Here is a 17,913-nt window from a genome sequence, read left to right as displayed (position 1 = left end):
GAACTCTGCACCGAACAGGGCTGCGTTGTCGATGGCTGGCGATGTTCTTCCTTCTCCAGCCCTTCCTAGCTGGCGATCTGCGAAGGATGATTTCCCAGCTGAAGCAATCGGTCCTGTGAACCTCCTCAGCACCTCGATCTTTCTCAGAACATCGATCGCTACCCCGGGTCTCCAGTTATACTTCTCAAAGAAGCCTTTATCTCCCGCCAAATCAAGGTTAGTCTTTGTTTAACTTTTGGCGGGCTTGTAGCACAGCAGGGTAGTTATTATATTTAAACTGCTTTCGGGATGGCCAGTGATGGCCATCTCTGGTCTGGAATGACCTGGTATTGTTTTGAATGTCTTCTTGATGTCTTTAATGGGTCTTTGATGCTCCCCTTATATGAATATATAAAACTGTTTCCCTTTGTCTGTGTAAACATTTAGATGGCCTTTGTTGAGTCTGTGTGTCCCAGTTATGTTTAGGATCAATCACTGACACAGACAACAAGAATAACTTTTAACAGGTCTTTACTATTCGGAGGTCAGGGCTGAACTGCCCAGCAACTCCTTACACAACACTTATACACCGGTGTGGTCACCACCGGTATTACAGTATACAGCAGCCAAGAGAAAGTAGTACATCTCTTAAAGTAGTTCTCTTAAGGTGGAACAGGTTACATACACCACAATCCTCCCTTTTTAGCTTAACAGTTATATCCCCATTTAACATAACATAATAACATATATACAACTTCATGCAAAACAGTTCAAAGATTCAGTCTCTGAGGAGGCCTCCTGATTCGAGTTGAATAACGCCTTTCAGGGGTCTCTGATTCTCGTTGTTGGGGTGACTCATCTAGTTGGTCTCTTATGGATTGGACATCATCATCAGGTACATTCACTTCTGAGGTAGATGCTTCAGGTTCACTAACTTCTTCCACGGTTGTCTCTGCCGTAACCATGGGTTCGACCCTTGTTCTCGATTCTACCAGTTGGTCAGCATGACGCCGTATTACATTTTCACCAACATCTACCGTGTACATCAGGGGTCCTTGTCTGGCCCGAATTGTTCCAGATTGCCATTTCTCGTTTTTATAATCCCGGGCTAACACTGGTTGTCCTATTTCGAAACTCCGAGTGGTCTTGTTATTTATATGCTGGAACTGTTTGTTTTCAACTTCCCTCCGCACATTTGGTTTTAACAAGTCCAACCTGGACCGCAACCTCCTGTTATAGAACATCATGGCAGGACTTTGGTTTGTCACTGCATGGGTGGCGTTTCGATATGCCAGTAGGAATTTGTCCACCTTGTGTTGTAGTGGAATCTGATCTTCGCTCATGGCCTTTATCGCTTTTTTTTGAACGTTTGTACAAATCTCTCAGCCAACCCGTTTGTAGCCGGATGATATGGGGCAGAGGTATAATGTTTCACCCCATTCTTCTTCATGAATCTCTGGAATTCTTCTGACACGAACTGCGGCCCGTTGTCTGAACATATTTGTTCTGGCAATCCATTTCTTGCAAATATCGTTCTTAACACGACGATCGTCTTTTCCGAGGTAGTGGTAGTCATCTTAATCACTTCTGGCCATTTAGAATGTGCGTCCACCGCAATTAAAAACATGGAGTCCATGAAAGGACCAGCAAAGTCAATATGTACACGTTGCCATGGGGTTGAAGGCCATTCCCATGGATGCAGCGGTGCAATCGGAGGTGCATTTTGCACTTTTTGGCACCCTGAGCAGCTTTTCGTCAGCTCCTCTATCTGTTGGTCGATACCCGGCCACCACACATAAGCCCTAGCAAGGCTTTTCATCTTGACTCCCCCCAGATGACCTTCATGCAGTTCCTTTAGAACTCTCTCTCTTAACTTAGGAGGAATAATCACCCTTGTTCCATACATCAATGTTCCTTGACAGACGGACAGCTGTTCTCGTCTTGCTGAGAATGCCGGTAACAGTGGATCACCATGTGCTGGCCATCCCTTCACTGTCACTTCGTAGACCCTGGACAGTGTCGGGTCGTTCCTGGTTTCTCTTTCAATACTTGCATTGGTGACTGGTAAACATTCGATGATGGTCGAGTGAAATAACTCAACAGGGTCAACCGTCGGTGCCTCATCCTCTGTAGGTAGTGGCAGGCGCGACAGCCCATCAGCATTACCATGCTGCTTTGTACCTTTGAATTCTATCTGATATTGATGTGCCCCTAGGAAAAGGGACCATCTCTGGAGTCTCTGTGCTGTCATCACCGAAACACCCTTCTTAGGGTTAAAAATGGATACCAACGGCTGGTGGTCTGTCAGAAGCGTAAACTTTTGGCCCTGCAGGTAATGATTAAACTTCTTTACTCCCCACACAAGGCTGAGAGCCTCCCTATCTATCTGAGCATAGTTGCGCTCAGCGGAGGTCAATGATCTGGATGCGAACGCAACTGGCCTCTCCTGGCCATTTGGCAACTTGTGTGAGAGTACTGCCCCAAAACCATATGGAGAAGCATCACAAGCCAAACGAATAGGCAGCGTTGGGTTGAAGTGAGCCAACACTTCCTCTGAGGTGATCAACGCCTTGCTTTCGCGAAAGGCCCTCTTACAGTCCTCGCTCCACTTCCATGGTACTCCCTTCTGCAAAAGAGCGTTCAGCGGGTGCAGCACCGTGGATAAATTTGGCAGAAACTTATGGTAATAGTTAATCAACCCTAGAAACGACCTCAATTGGGATACATTATCCGGAGCGGGAGCCTTCACAACAGCTTCGATCTTGTCAGGAGACTTATGAAGCCCCTCCTGGTCAATGACATGACCACAGTACGAGATCCGCTTCTGAAAGAATTCACATTTCTGGCGATTAACTCGAAGACCATATTCTTTCAATCTGGTGAGCACCAGTTCCAAGTTTGCAAGGTGTTCCTCGTCATCATCTCCTGTAATCAGAATATCGTCCAGGTAACATTGTGTACCTGGAATTCCCTGTAATACCTGCTCCATGGCCCTCTGCCAAATTGCCGGAGCCGATGCCACTCCAAAAACCAGTCTATTATACCGGTACAAGCCTCTATGCGTGTTGATCGTGAGATACTGGCGTGACTCTTCCTCAACTTCCATCTGTAAGTACGCCTGCACCAGGTCTATCTTGGTGAAGTGTTTCCCGCCAGACAACGAAGCGAAGATATCCTCAATCTGTGGAAGCGGATACTGCACCGTGTGAAGCATCGGATTAACAGTGATCTTGAAATCTCCACAGATGCGAACCTTCCCCGGTTCCCCTGGCTTGTTGCTCGATGAACGCTTCATGACGGGGACAATGGGCGTGGCCCACTCACTCCAGTCTACCTTAGACAGTACTCCTGAATGTTCTAGCCCTTCCAGCTCAGCTTCCACAGCAGGTCGTATTGCATAAGGTACCGGTCTGGCTTTGAAAAATTTCGGGTTTGCATGTTCTTCAACCTTGATGTTTGCCGTAATTCCTGTCAGTGTTCCCAGTCCCTGTTGGAGCACCTCTTTAGCATCGTCCAATATTCTGGACAATCGTTTAGGTTTGACATCTTTTGTACCGGAATCTACCGTTAGTGCTTTTAAGGAATGCCAGTCCATATTCATTTTACTAATCCACTCCCGTCCCAGTAGTGGTGGACCTCCCTCAGGTAGCACATATAAGTCCATTCCTCGGCTTTCTTTGCCCTTGTGGACCACCTTTACCTCTGTCTTCCCGATGGGGTATACTCTTTGCCCCGTGTATGTTTTCAATACAATCTCCGTATCCCGTAGGGGAATATGTGGGAATAACTTTTTGTAATCTTTCTTATTCATGACCGTTAATGCCGATCCAGTGTCCAATTCCATCTTCACTTGGACTCCTGCTATCTGAAGTGTGACCCAAATTGTTTGGAGGTCTGCTTCCTTACCAACATTGTGTACTCTTAGACTACCCAGTTCATTACTGCTGGAGTCTGAATCTGACTTCTGTTCGTTCGAACTGTTCTCTGTCACCTTGTGTACCTTTCTGTACTTTTCCTGCGGTGACTTTTTGTTGCTGGTCTTCTTTCCTGACCGGCATACTTTAGCTATGTGACCAAATGTGGTAAACCACTGTTATTGTTGTTCACCGTTGTTGTTGTTGCACACTGTTGTACCTATGCATGCCTCAGCATGTCTCTGCTGGCTCCGCCCCTGGCTCCACCCACAGGCCCAGGTATAAAGGTGATTGCCCTGCAGCCCCCTGCCTTCTTGGAACCCAGTCAACCACGAGAGGCATGCTCTGTTCTTTGCTAATAAAAGCCTTTAGTTACTCTCCTAACTCTCCGTCTTTTATGAGTAATTGATAGCGCATCAATTTTATTAGCAAAAACAAAATGTTGACAACAAATGCTGAGCAGCAGGAGCTGCTGCGAGCCCTCAGACCAACATGCCTGGACCTAGACCCCCAAGAATCGGGTTCGGCTACCAAATTCGCGCATTGGCTGCGTTGCTTCGAGGCCTACCTGCAAGCCTCAACTGTGACCCTGGACGAAAACAAGCTGGAAATCCTGGCCTCAAAGGTGAGCCACCAAGTTTATACAATATTCCAGGACGCGACGACCTACGCGGCGGCTATCGATCTGCTAAAAGGGCAATACGCACGCCCGGTAAATACGTTCTATGCCAGGCACCTCTTAAGATCCCGCAGACAGCAGCCCGGGGAATCGGTGGAGGCCTTCCTACGGGCACTACGGATACTCGGCCGAGGCTGCGATTGCAAAGAAGTATCAGCCGCAGCACACACGGAGGGACTGATCCGAGATGCTTTCGTTGCGAGCCTAAGGTCCGACTACTCCCGGCAGAGACTGTTGGAAAAGGGAGAAATGGACCTGAGAAAGGCAGTGTCCCTCGCGCTCTCGCTCGACGCGGCCCACAGGAATATGGATGCCTTCTCCCCTAACCGCTCTGCATCGTGGACGCCACAACCTTGGGTCATGGGACCGCCACCTTCAACGGCTGCTGCAATGTCCAAGGCACAGAAATGTTATTTTTGTGGCCAGGCAAAACACCCCAGAGCACGCTGCCCGGCGAGAAATGCTACCTGCTCCGGCTGCGGGAAGAAAGGACACTATGTCAGCGCCTGCAAAGGTAAAACCGCTAACGCCAGCAGCACCGCGTGTGAACCGTGGGGGCAGCCATCTTGTCCGCCATCTTGGGCTCCCCCAGCCGCGTGGGGATCGGGATCATGGGCGCCGCCACTTTGTCCGCCATCTTGGACGTCTCCAACTTCAACCACGGGGGACCCGGACTCAACCACCGCCTCATCTGACGACCACATCGACTCGCTCGACCATACGCTGGCCTCCATGATGCTGGACCAATCTCTCGCTCATCAACTGTCCAGGTCCATGATGGACATTACGGTAAATGGCCGCGCCACTACCTGCCTTTTTGACAGCGGGAGAACGGAGAGCTTTATCCACCCCGACACGGTGCGCAGTTACTCTCTCCCGGTCCTGCCGACGTGCCATCGGATCTCTTTGGCTTCCAAAGCCCAGTCAGCGGACGTCGGTGGCTACTGTGTAGTGACCCTTTCAGTAAGGGGCACAGAATACAAAAATTTTAAACTCCTGGTCCTGCCCCATCTCTGCGCTGCCGTTCTACTGGGGTTGGATTTTCAGTGCCACCTTAAGAGTGTCACATTAGCGTACGACGGACCCCTCCCCCCACTCACAGTCTGCAGCCAGCAGCTTTTAAATCGCCCGCCGCGCACCATTTTCAGTCTCTCCACCCTTAAAGTCCCCCCCCCTCCTTGTTCGCTAACCTCACCCGCGACTGTAAGCCCATCGCTACCAAAAGCAGGCGTTACAGTGCCGGGGATAGGAGCTTCATTAAATCCGAGGTAGCGAGACTCCTGAAGGAAGGGATTATTGAAAGTAGCACCAGCCCGTGGCGAGCACAAGTGGTGGTAGTGAAGACTGGCGAAAAACAGCGCCTAGTTATTGACTACAGCCAGACGATCAATCGCTACACCCAGCTAGATGCATACCCACTCCCCCGCATATCTGACATGGTCAATCAGATAGCACAATACCGGGTGTTCTCGACGATTGATCTGAAGTCGGCATACCACCAGCTCCCCATCAGGGCTGAGGACCACCAGTACACAGCTTTTGAAGCTGACGGTCGTCTCTACCACTTCCTCAGAGTTCCCTTCGGCGTCACCAACGGGGTTTCAGTCTTCCAACGGGAGATGGACCGGATGGTTGACCAGAACGCGCTCCAGGCCACTTTCCCCTATCTAGACAATGTCACCATCTGCGGCCGCGACCAGCAGGACCATGATGTTAATCTAGAGAAATTCCTCCGTACGGCCCAGCGGCTGAACCTAACATACAACAAGGACAAATGTATGTTTCGTACCAAGCGCCTTGCCATTCTTGGCTGTGTAGTGGAGAACGGAGTCATCGGCCCCGACCCCGACAGGATGCGCCCCCTTATGGAGCTCCCCCTCCCCCACTGCCAAAAAGCACTGAAGAGATGCCTAGGGTTTTTCTCGTACTATGCTCAGTGGGTGCCCAACTATGCGGACAAAGCCAGACCCCTCATCAAGTCCACCTCCTTCCCCCTGGCAGCAGAGGCCTGTGCAGCCTTCACTCTCATAAAAAGAGATATTGTGAGGGCCACGATGCACGCAGTGGATGAGTCCATCACTTTCCAAGTGGAGAGCGACGCATCCGACTTTGCCCTAGCTGCAACCCTTAACCAGGCGGGGAGACCCGTGGCCTTTTTCTCAAGGACCCTCCAGGGCCCCGAGATTCGACACTCCTCTGTCGAAAAGGAGGCCCAGGCCATTGTGGAAGCTGTGCGACATTGGAGGCATTACCTGGCCGGAAAACGATTTACCCTGCTCACTGACCAGCGTTCAGTAGCTTTTATGTTTAATAATAAGCAGAGGGGCAAAATCAAGAACGACAAGATCTTGAGGTGGAGAATTGAACTCTCCACCTACAATTACAATATCTTGTACCGGCCCGGGAAACTCAATGAGCCCCCAGATGCCCTATCACGTGGTACATGCGCCAACGCGCAGGTCGATAGACTGAAGTCCCTCCACAATGACCTCTGCCACCCGGGGTCACCAGGTTTTTTCACTTCATCAAATCCCGTAACCTGCCCTACTCCATCGAGGAGGTCAGGACCATGACCAGGAACTGCCAAATCTGTGCCGAGTGCAAACCGCATTTTTATAGGCCAGACAGAGCAAGCCTGATCAAAGCCACGCGGCCCTTTGAACGGCTGAGCATCGATTTTAAAGGGCCCCTCCCCTCCTCCGACCGCAATGTGTACTTCCTCAACATAATTGACGAGTACTCCCGTTTCCCGTTTGCCATCCCTTGCTCAGACATGACCAGTACCACGGTCATTAAATGTCTGAATGACCTCTTCGCCTTGTTCGGTTTCCCTAGCTATATTCATAGCGACAGGGGCTCATCCTTTATGAGCGACGAACTTCGGCAGTACCTGCTCTCGAGAGGTATTGCTACAAGCAGGACCACCAGCTACAACCCCCGGGGGAATGGCCAGGTGGAAAGGGAGAATGCGACGGTCTGGAAGGCAGTCCTTTTAAACTTGAAATCTAAGGGCCTTCCGACCTCTCGCTGGCAGGAAGTCCTCCCTGCGGCGCTCCATTCCATTCGGTCACTGCTCTGTACAGCCACCAATGCTACCCCTCACGAGAGAATGTTCTCCTTCCCCAGGAAGTCCACATCGGGGATCTCGTTACCGACATGGCTGACTTCTCCAGGACCCGTCCTACTGCGGAAGCACGTGAGGTCCCATAAGACGGACCCCCTGGTCGAGAGGGTGAGCCTCCTCCATGCCAACCCTCAGTATGCTTACAGTCTTTTAAAAGTAAAGGCCTCTTCTGCCAAAGGACCCTTATCTGACAATATTAATTTTGCGAATCTTACACCTGTCAACCCCTTCTTTCAGGGGAACGGAAGTGCCAGTTTCCTGCACATGCGCAGTGCATGCACGAAACCGGCACTTTCATTGGGCCTATGCGTGCGTACCCAGGGATCAAGGGATATGGGGAGAAAGCAGGGACAGGGTACTGAATTTGGATGATCAGCCATGATCTCATTGAATGGTGGAGCAGGCTCGAGGGGCCGAATGGCCTACTCCTGCTCCTATCTTCTATGTTTCTATGGGACCCGAATTTCTGGGCCTTGCAGGCCACAGTGTCAGTGAGCCCAAAGTAGGCTTTACAAAGAATCACTTGATACTGCCTACAGAGGAAATTACAGGGTCTTCTTCAATTACGGTGTTATTTCTTTATATATATTTCTATATATATATATATATATAATAAAATTCATATATTGTCGCTTGAACTAGATTCACTTGTCACAGTAAATTTATATGTTATGTTGTACTTTTTTCTGCGTGGTTCAATGATTTCAGGCTGCACACTGGGTCCTGCTGAACATTCCTTAGGGCAGGCAAAACTTCTTAAGTGTCCTCCAGCTGAACTTCAAAGAATCCATTGATTTCTGCATGATCTGGCAGCAGGAAACCCCAGCAGTCTTCCCAGTAACAGTCATACTAAATTCCTCACTATCTAGAATTAAATTAAGTGGAACACTAAGTATTTTTAAATGGTACTGACAGGACATGTCTAAACATATTATCCAACACTCTCAAACTGATCACATTGTAGAAATCTTGTTTTTGAAAATTGAAGCACATCTGCATTAAGACAGCAAATAAAATGTCACTGTAAAACAGGATACAGTGTTTACATGTTTCATACCCCTTAGAGCCAGTAATGAATATTAAGAATATGTCCACATTCAAACAACGTCCCAATGCATCACGCAAAGGTCCAAGAACTGGAGCAATGTCCACTGCTTCACATACCGCTCCTGGCTCAAGTATGGCACAGCTCACTTTAGGTTGCTCTAGCAACGTGTCTCGATGCTGAACATAGGAGAGCATCTATGCTACACCAAACACATAGGGGTAGATCCTGAGGCCTCCTGCATAGCGGAAATGGGCAAACCCTCCATGGTCTCGCCCTTCCCTCTCTCTGTACTCTGCTCCAGCCCTACAACCCTCTGAGATCTCTGCACTTTTCCAATTCTGGCCTCTTGCACATCTCTGATTTCCACCGCCCCACCATTGGCAGCCGTGCCTTCAGCTGCCTAGACCCTAGGTTCTTGAATTCCCTCTCTAAACCTCTCCGGCTCTCCATCTTTCTTTCATCCTTTAAGACACGTCTTAAAACCTACCTCCTTGACCAAGCCTTTGGTCACCTGTCCTAATATTTTATGTGGCTCAATGTCAAATTTTGTTTGATAACTCTCCTGTGAAGCGCCTTGAGGTGTTTTACTATGTTAAGGGTGCTATATAAATGCAAGTTATAGTAGTAACCCCCTCAAAAATGTTGAGGAATGATTACTGCCTCTTCCTGCCATCACTGTGGCCGCAGCAATCCACCTCTGGGCTTACCGCTGGGCGTCAAAGCGCCCTCTTGAGTTGGCCAGTAGGCCCAAGTAAAATGTAAATCAGGGTCCTTTGAATACACAGGAGAACAGTGGGTGGAGCGTGCACCCTGCACACACTGTCCAGTATCAGCCGACGGTTCAGCGAAGAGGACCCCACAGGTAAGTCTGTGTTTATTGTTCTGCTGCTCTGGGCCTCACAAAAATACAGCGGTCCTGGACATCTCCCGGCCCAACTCCCCATCCCCCTCTCCCAGCAATGCCTTCCCCACCCCATCCCAGGACCAACCTGCAGCTCCCAGCCAGACGACATTCCCTGGCCCAAAACTGGCGTGTTGTCAAAGGACGCCTGTTTAGTATACGCAGCCTGCCGGTTGACCTTAAAATCAGGGCAGCCTCTTTGCCGCCAGAACAGACGGCCGTCTGGCCTGCTCCTACTCCTCCCAGCTCCACATTCAGGTAAGTACTTTTTAACAAACTTACCTTTTTGGCGGTGGCCTCCATCAGTCCCTTTAAGTATTGCTGGTTGATCTGCACGCAGACCGCATTTTCATAAACACAGCCGGCCCGACACCAGCTTCATTCAAGGTAGACCAATTTTGCAAAAGGATTCTCAAACTGCCGCTAGGTCCCTTTTTTATATATTGAAAGGATTCGCAAATTTCATGTCTTCCCCGAAGATTTACTTTTGGCTTATTGGAGAAACCCTGGCTGGACTGAGTTTAAAACCCAGGGCTCCAGGGCCCAACAAGATGGCTGTGGTCTACCTCATGGCCAAGGCCTGTAAGTTTCAGTTTGGCCTGACAAAGAAGGAACTTTCCAGAAATTAGAAGACAGACAAACCTTCTGCATTTATGCATGAGAAGCAAACCAGTGGCATTCGGGCCTCTGATTAAAACTCATCAAGGCCGTTTGCACAGTCAATCAATATGTAATAGCTGCATTCAGACCTTTGTTAGAGGACATCAACACTGTTTGCAAACGATCAACGGGGCATTCAAGCTGGAATGGCCCCATCACGAAACCAGTGGGACAAAGGGAAACACTTATGAGACGTTCAAAAACCGATTAACCGGCCATCCAGGTCGATGGGCCCAGATCAGTTTCCTTTGTATAAGCTTCAACACGTCCAGGTCAGACAAAGGAACAAGCTGATCTGGTGGGAGATAAGGACTCCCAGGAGGGGTATAACTAGTCCCTCGGGAAGCCATCTCTCTCTCTCTCTCGCCTCGCCTCCAGTGCCCTGCTGTATCATCAACCCAGTGAGAGGATCATCGACGAAGAGCCCGTCCAGGGAAGTAGGACACCCGCAGTTACGTTTGAATTACTGGGGTATCTCTGCTTTGGGGTGGTGAAACCCTAAAACATCGGCAGGCAACAGGGCATGGAGCACGCGTTTCAACATCCTAGACTGGTGAGCATCAACTTTCTGGTCCATTACAAGACAACCTAGATAGGTGTAAAGGGTGGGAGTTAAGGGGAATTGCCAAAGTGTCATTTTAGTCATTTTCCCTCAATGTGTCCGTTTCTCCTCCCCCGCTAAGTGTAATTGTGTTGCATCCATAGTAATTTTCTCTGTATAATAATTGTTTTCTCTATTTTAATAAACATTGGTTTTCTTTGCACCGAACCACTGGTCTCGTTTGTCTATATTGCTACTCGTAAATAAGTCCGGTGCTCAGAACTAAAAGGGCGAAGCGATTCGAACCGCACGGGGCTGGAGCAGCTCAGACACGACTGACTGGCCAGACACAAACCCCAAACCAAAACCCCCTACAGAAATGGTGAGCCAGCCAGCAGCATCGGTGATGGGAGGGAGAAACCGCAATGGAAGAGAGGTTGTCCACTTATGTGTGTAGAAAGGTCAATATCGCCAAGAAATGGGTGGGCACTATGTTAAAGGCCGAGCGTCCCATAGACGCCGCCGCCCAGTGGACGGCGAGTAAACAGCATAAGAGGGCAATTGGAAAGGCAGTCTGGTTAATGTGTTATAAGAAACAGGTCCTAGTGCTGGACAGGGTTGTAGCAGCACAGGCTGCCAAGCTCAAGAAATTGGCCCTAGAAATGCAGGATAAGGTTTTAGCGGAAGAGAAGGTGCTAGTGGCGCGTCAGGCGTTAAGCCAAGAAAGAGAGCAGGCGGCCAAGGAACACCAGGCAAAGGTAGAGTGCCTGGAGGCCCAGGCCCTCGGAGTGCAACGGGAACACCAGGCAAAGGTAGAGCGCCTAGAGGCCCGTGCCTTCGAGGTGCAACGGGAACACCAGGCAAAGGTAGAGCGCCTGGAAGCCCGGGCTGTCGAGGTGCAACGGGAACATCAGGCAAGGGTAGAGCGCCTGGAATACCAGACCGCTGAAACTAAAGCCAGCGCTAGGCGCAAGATGCAGCACTTAGAATACCAGGTCAGAGAGGCGAGGGGCAGCGAGATAAAGCTGCAGGATATGATTTGCGACCTCACCCAAAAATTAAAAGAGCAGGAGGAGAAAGTAATGGAGGTAAAGGTAGCATACAAGCTAGCCTGCGACCGGGGGTTCGAGGACGCAGATCACGGGCCCTGTAGGGAGGAGATAGAAAGCTTGGGCATGGCCTTATCGAGGGCGAAGGGCATGGTATGCCTCATCAGCCCAAAGGTGGGCCAGTCGGACTTTACCGGCAACCCAAACAGAACCGTCCCACAGGCAGCACCCAGAACAAAGTTGGCTAGGGAATCAGAGGTCCCACGGCCGCCACCCATAGCTCCGAGTCTTCAGGAGTGCTGGCAGCAAGGGGAGGTGGAGGGTGAGGTGGGAGGGGAAGCACAGCAGGCCCCGCTAGATAGGCCGGGGCCAGGACCGGTGTACCCCCTCCGACAATGGAGGTACGGCCCGCCCGTTGATGACGAGGACCCAGGGGCCATCCAAAATCAGTTTGTGGTGCCGCATGGCACCCAACAGCTCAGGGCCATGGTTAGTCACATCCCCAAGCTCACCGAAAAGGGAGACCCCTCTCTGCACTTCAGGGAGATAGAACAGGCAGCGTACGTTAATAACTGCGATGACGCAGAGCAAGCTAAGATTCTGCTGTTTTCTCTGGGGAGTGATCTCCTCCAGACCCTGTCTGATGAATGTAAAAAGGGGCAGAAAGATTATGAGGATTTGAGGAACGATATATTGGAGGCCATGGGACTCGATGACGGTAGTCCGTTCGCCCGGGTGGAAAAAACGGTACAGCTCCCAGGGGAGTCCTCGCAGGCGTTCGCAGACAGGCTGTGGCCAGTCTACCGGAGCGCGTGCCCGGGAATGCCAGCGCGGACATTACTGAACCAAGTCCAATTGACCCACTGGCTCCGTTGTCTAATGTCAAACTGCCTGCCCCAAATCCGAGCCCAGGCTGCGGCCTGGTTTGACCCTAGTAGCCCCCAGACCACCGAGGAAACAGTGATCCGCCAGCTCACGATAGCATTTAAAAATATGAGGGGTATCGAGACGCCCCAACCCAAGGGAAAAGTCCATGAGGTTAAACCTGGGGGCCAGAGTAAGAAAGAGTGGCACCAGGAGGGGAACCGTCCCTCCCAGACTAAGTTAAACTGCTACGGGTGCGGGAAGGATGGCCACTGGCGCAAGGATTGTAAGAATCCCTGGAAGGAGAATAAGGGAAAGAATTCATCAGCCCCAGCCCAAAAGACAGAGCCAGGTATCCCTCCCGCTGCGATCGAGCCACTCTTGGAGTCGATATGATCCTTCTTCCTGACCAACCAGGGGAAAATAGCAGCCACCACCAGTGTGGTGGTTCCCTCGGCCCCCTTTGACGCCCCACAATGACTGGAGCCCACGCAGCCTGTCCACCTGTGTGATCTCCGGTATGACGGGTGGAAGAGACCGCTCGTGCAGATGGAGGTGGAGAAGATTAAAGGGATTTATCTGCTGGATACGGGAGCATCGTGTACTGTGATCCACACAGCTAACCCCACCACCTCACCTCTGTCTAGCGGGGTTCCATACGTCCTATCGGGATTCACAGGCAAGGAACAGGCAGGAGCGTTCTCCAAGCCGCTCTCAATCCGGCTCGGCACGCTCCAGACCAAGTGGACGTGCGTCCTGGTGAAGTGGGAGGCGGAGGGAGGAAAGGGGATCCTAGGGGCCGACTTCATCGTGGGCCACAGGATCCTCGTGGATCTCCGCAATCACTGCCTTTGGGGAGACAACACGGGTAAAGAGGGAGGTGTAGTAGTCATCCCAAGTAAGGAAGGGAAGGGGACCCTGTGTACTGTGAAGCTGAAAGAAGGTTACAACCTCGGGCTTATGGTCGACGGTGTCCCGAGGGAATTTCAGGCATTCGTGCAGGCTAACCGAGCTGCGTTTGCCATGCACCAACACGACTGCGGGAGGGTCACCGGGTTTGAGGTCAGAGTAGACGGGGACCCCATGGCCTGGCCCCAGAAGCAATATAATTTCCCCAGAGAAGCAGAGCCTGACATGGAGGCAGCCATGTCCTCTTTAGTACAGCAGGGAGTGTTGAGGCCCATAGCCACCCATGTTAACTCTCCGCTATGGCCGGTCAGAAAACCGGACAATTCATGGAGAGCCACGGTGGACTATCGGGTGCTCAACAGCAATATCCCCGCGTGCGCCCCCACAGTGGCAGCAGTGGCCGACCTTATCGGGAATATTCCAGCATCTGCGACCACGTTCACGGTGCTGGATATTTCAAATGGGTTTTGGTCCATCCCCTTGAGGAGGGAGGACCAGTATAAGTTTGCTTTTACTTTTAAGGGGCAACAGTATACTTGGAACTGCTTGCCACAAGGCTTCCATAACAGCCCCAGCATCTCCCACCAGTGTATGGCAGATAGCTTAAAGGAATTTAGTCAGCCCACCCAGTTGCTGCAGTATGTGGATGACCTGCTCTTGTTTACCGACTCAGTCGGGGAGCATGGCCCGCTACTGGCCAAACTGCTGGAGCTGCTACAGAGTAAGGGGTTCAAAGTCAACCCGAAAAAGCCGCAGATCGGCCAGCGGGAAGTTAAATTCCTGGGCCTAACCATCCGCGCAGGAGAGAGAGCCATAGACAAGGCTAGGAGGGAAGCGGTCCAAGAGTTGCCGGTCCCCAACACAGTGAGAGGTGTGAGGTCGTTCCTAGGGTTAACGGGGTACTGCAGGGACTTCATTGAAGACTATGCAGCCACAGCAGCCCCTTTGCTCCGACTCCTACACAAAGGAGTGGAGTGGTCTTGGGATGAGGGTTGCCAGGCAGCATTTGTCAAGCTCAAGGGAGACTTGCAGACCGCACCAGCCCTAGGAGCCATAGATGGGGGGAAAGAGTTCTTCTTGGAGGTGGCGGCCAGCGGGGATAGTCTCAGTGCTGTGCTGCTCCAGGAGCGGCACAGCAGGCTAAGGCCTGTGGTCTACTCCTCCAGAGTGCTCACTGATGTGGAGAGGAGCTACTCAATTTGCGAATGGCACCTTTTGGCCACGTATTGGGCTGTGAAAAGATCTTTGATCTTCACAGGCACCTCTCCCATCACCCTCCTCACACACCACACACCCACCCAGATGCTTCTGGACGGGAGGATTAAAGATGGGACAGTCAGCAGTGCATGCATTGCGCGCTGGACCCTCCTCCTCTCGCAGATGGATCTGAAGGTGAGGGGCCTTTGCGAGCCAAAGCTCGTGGCCAATATGGTATATCCTGGAACAGCCCATCGGTGTTCCATAGAAGGGGTATGGTAGGTGAACGTAGGTTTACGGGCCGGGATACATCCCTCAGGCCATGAGATCTATGTAGACGGTTCCAGCATGGTATCTGCTGACGAACGACTCACGGGTTGTGGAGTTTATGACCCAACGGCAAACATTGCCTTGGCGATCAAGCTCCCCAACACCATGAGCGCCCAACAGGCTGAACTGTCCGCGGTGGTGTACATGGTTACCCACCCCGAAATCTTCCCCACCCCATACATGATTTGCTCGGACAGCATGTTCACTTGCAACTCGTGTACGGAATACCTGGCCATCTGGTCCCGTCGCTGGTATACCTCCGCCGACGGGAGGTCCTTAACAGTAAAGCCCCTGCTGGAAAAATCCTGGCAGCTGTGGGGGAGGAAGACGAGGTCTTCATCCACAAAGTGAAGGCCCATTCCTCCACAGAACCCCGCAGCCAGGGTAACCAGCAAGCCGACATGCTGGCCAAGGGGGGTGCACACGCAGGCATTTTCTGGGACCCGTATGAGTCCGGGCCCGTGGCGGCAGTTAGAGGCAGTGATGGGACCCAAGGGAGCTTAGGAGTAGCATTAGCCCCGGACCTTAAAACGGTCCAAGCCCAGGGCTCTGTCCTGAAAGTCGTCATTAGCGCAGTAATGGAGGGCAGGAAGGTAGAAGGCCCTTACGGCACAGCGGCCCTCTCCATAAGGGAAGGCATGCTGTTCAAAGAAGAACAGTGGGTAGTGCCCCAGCAACACCGAAGGGAGTTCCTTCAACTGGCCCATGAGGGCCCGGGAGCGGGACACCCCGGGCCTGAGACCACCTGGCAACGGGTGGAACAGGTGGGATGGTGGCCAGGACTCCGGAAAGACGTCCGCGAGTTCTGTGCTAGCTGTCTTGTGTGCGCTGCAAATAACCCCGACCCCCACAGAAGGAAGGTGCCCATGGGACACGTTAGGAGGGTAGAGGGACCATGGCAGTCGATCCAGATCGACTACATCGGGCCCCTGCCCACCACCCAGGGAGGCTACAAATATTGCCGCATCCTGGTAGACGTGTTTTCTAAGTGGGTGGAAGCCTTCCCCTGCAAAACGGCCACAGCATTAGGGACTGCAAGGATCTTGGTGCGAGAATTGTTCTCGCGGTGGGGACTACCCCAGTTTGTGGAGTCCGACCAGGGAAACCACTTCACCGGCCAAGTCATGCAGAACACCCTTATGCTGCTCGGCATCAAGGGGAAGTGGCACGTAGCTCACAATCCACAGTCCTCAGGGATTGTGGAGCGCATGAACTGCACCGTTAAAGAAAAGTTGAGGAAGGAGACAGTGAGCTCACCCCAAAAATGGGCGGAGGTCCTGCCTCTAGTCCTCATGGGGATCCGGGCCAGCCAGTCCAAGGGTACAGGGTATTCCCCGCACGAACTCATGTAGGGTTATGAGGACCCCCACCCATGTCCTAGCCCCAGTTCTTACTGAAGGGCAGCTCCGAGAGATAAATCGGGATAAATTCGCCTGAACACTCCTCGAGCGCCTCAAATGGATTTATGAACAGGCAGCAAGTAGCATGGGGAAGCAGCATTGGAATAATCGGTTGCTGCTTGAGCCTAGCAAGAGCCAACAGTGAGAGATAGGGGACCAAGTGATGGTTAGGAACTACGCCCGAGTGGGGAGTTTAGAGCCACTGTACATGGGACCCTATAACATAGTCGATAAAGCCAGCCCCATGGTTTACGCAGTAAAAATGCCCCGGCTTACAAAATGGTTCCATGTAAATCAATGTAAGTTGTTTAAGCCGGAGGCAGGGAAGCAGCCAGTTGGGACAAGGTCTGAGGTTAGAAATCCTCAGCCCGCAGTGGGTACAAGCTCACAGGCTGCACAGGCAGGCGCTGTGGCTTGTGTTAGGGGAGGAGCCATTCTGTCCACTGTTCAGACCACTCCCCCTCTCTCATGGGATTCCGAGGAGGAGAAGCCCGAACCAGGTTTTGAACCTGGAGGGGAAGACCCTCAGCCACTGGCAGCCGGTGGCGAGGGATTGCCCATCCCCAGTTCAGGTTTGGGAGGGGAGGGACCCGAGGGAGAAGGCCCCCAGCCAGCGAGGACTGTGACCCGAGCCAAGGGTCCGCTCGCCAGGGTAGCCCCACCAGTGCAACTCCCTAGGAGGTCTCCTCGGCCACCCCAGCCCAGAAAAGTATGGTCACCGGCTCTTCAGTTAAAAAGGGCGGCCTCCCGTGTCAGGGAGAAGCCGAAAGGCAGAGGTCCCCAGCCAACAGCCAGGGACCAGAAGTTGAGATCAGTGCAGCCACGCCGCAGGGAGCAGCCTGCAGCAGCCTAAACAGGGATTAGGCTGGCCGCCCGGAGACGGGCGGCGGATGTATATAGTTTAGGTAGTTTAATTTTAAAGTTTATATAGTGTTAAGCTTAGTGTGTTTAATTTAATTCTAATTAAGGTGATGGTTAGTTTTAAGTAATCTGCTCAGAGTGTGTACATTTGAGTCGAGGTCGCAAGACCCGACCATGCTTCAGCCAAGCCAATAAATCTCTAGGGAACCTGGCTGTGTGCTTCTATACCTGTTACAGGAAAATTTACGGAATGAAGGGGGGCGTAATCCTACTCGCCTTGATAGGACTGAGCTTCAGAAGGAGAGGTGACGTGGAGGATTCCCACCTCTATTGGCGCTCTGGAGACACAGCACTGATAGCGATCGATGGGAGCGGCTAACGGGACGCAGAGGAGAATTTTACCAATTATGGGAATAGTAGTCAGAATGCCGGTTATGGGTAGGACAGCCCGACCCAC

This window comes from Somniosus microcephalus, chromosome 5 (genome assembly GCF_052327205.1).
Source record: "Somniosus microcephalus isolate GS21.2 chromosome 5, FLI_Smic_1.0, whole genome shotgun sequence".
Lineage (NCBI taxonomy): Eukaryota > Metazoa > Chordata > Chondrichthyes > Squaliformes > Somniosidae > Somniosus > Somniosus microcephalus.
Note: the sequence above shows the minus strand (reverse complement) of the source record.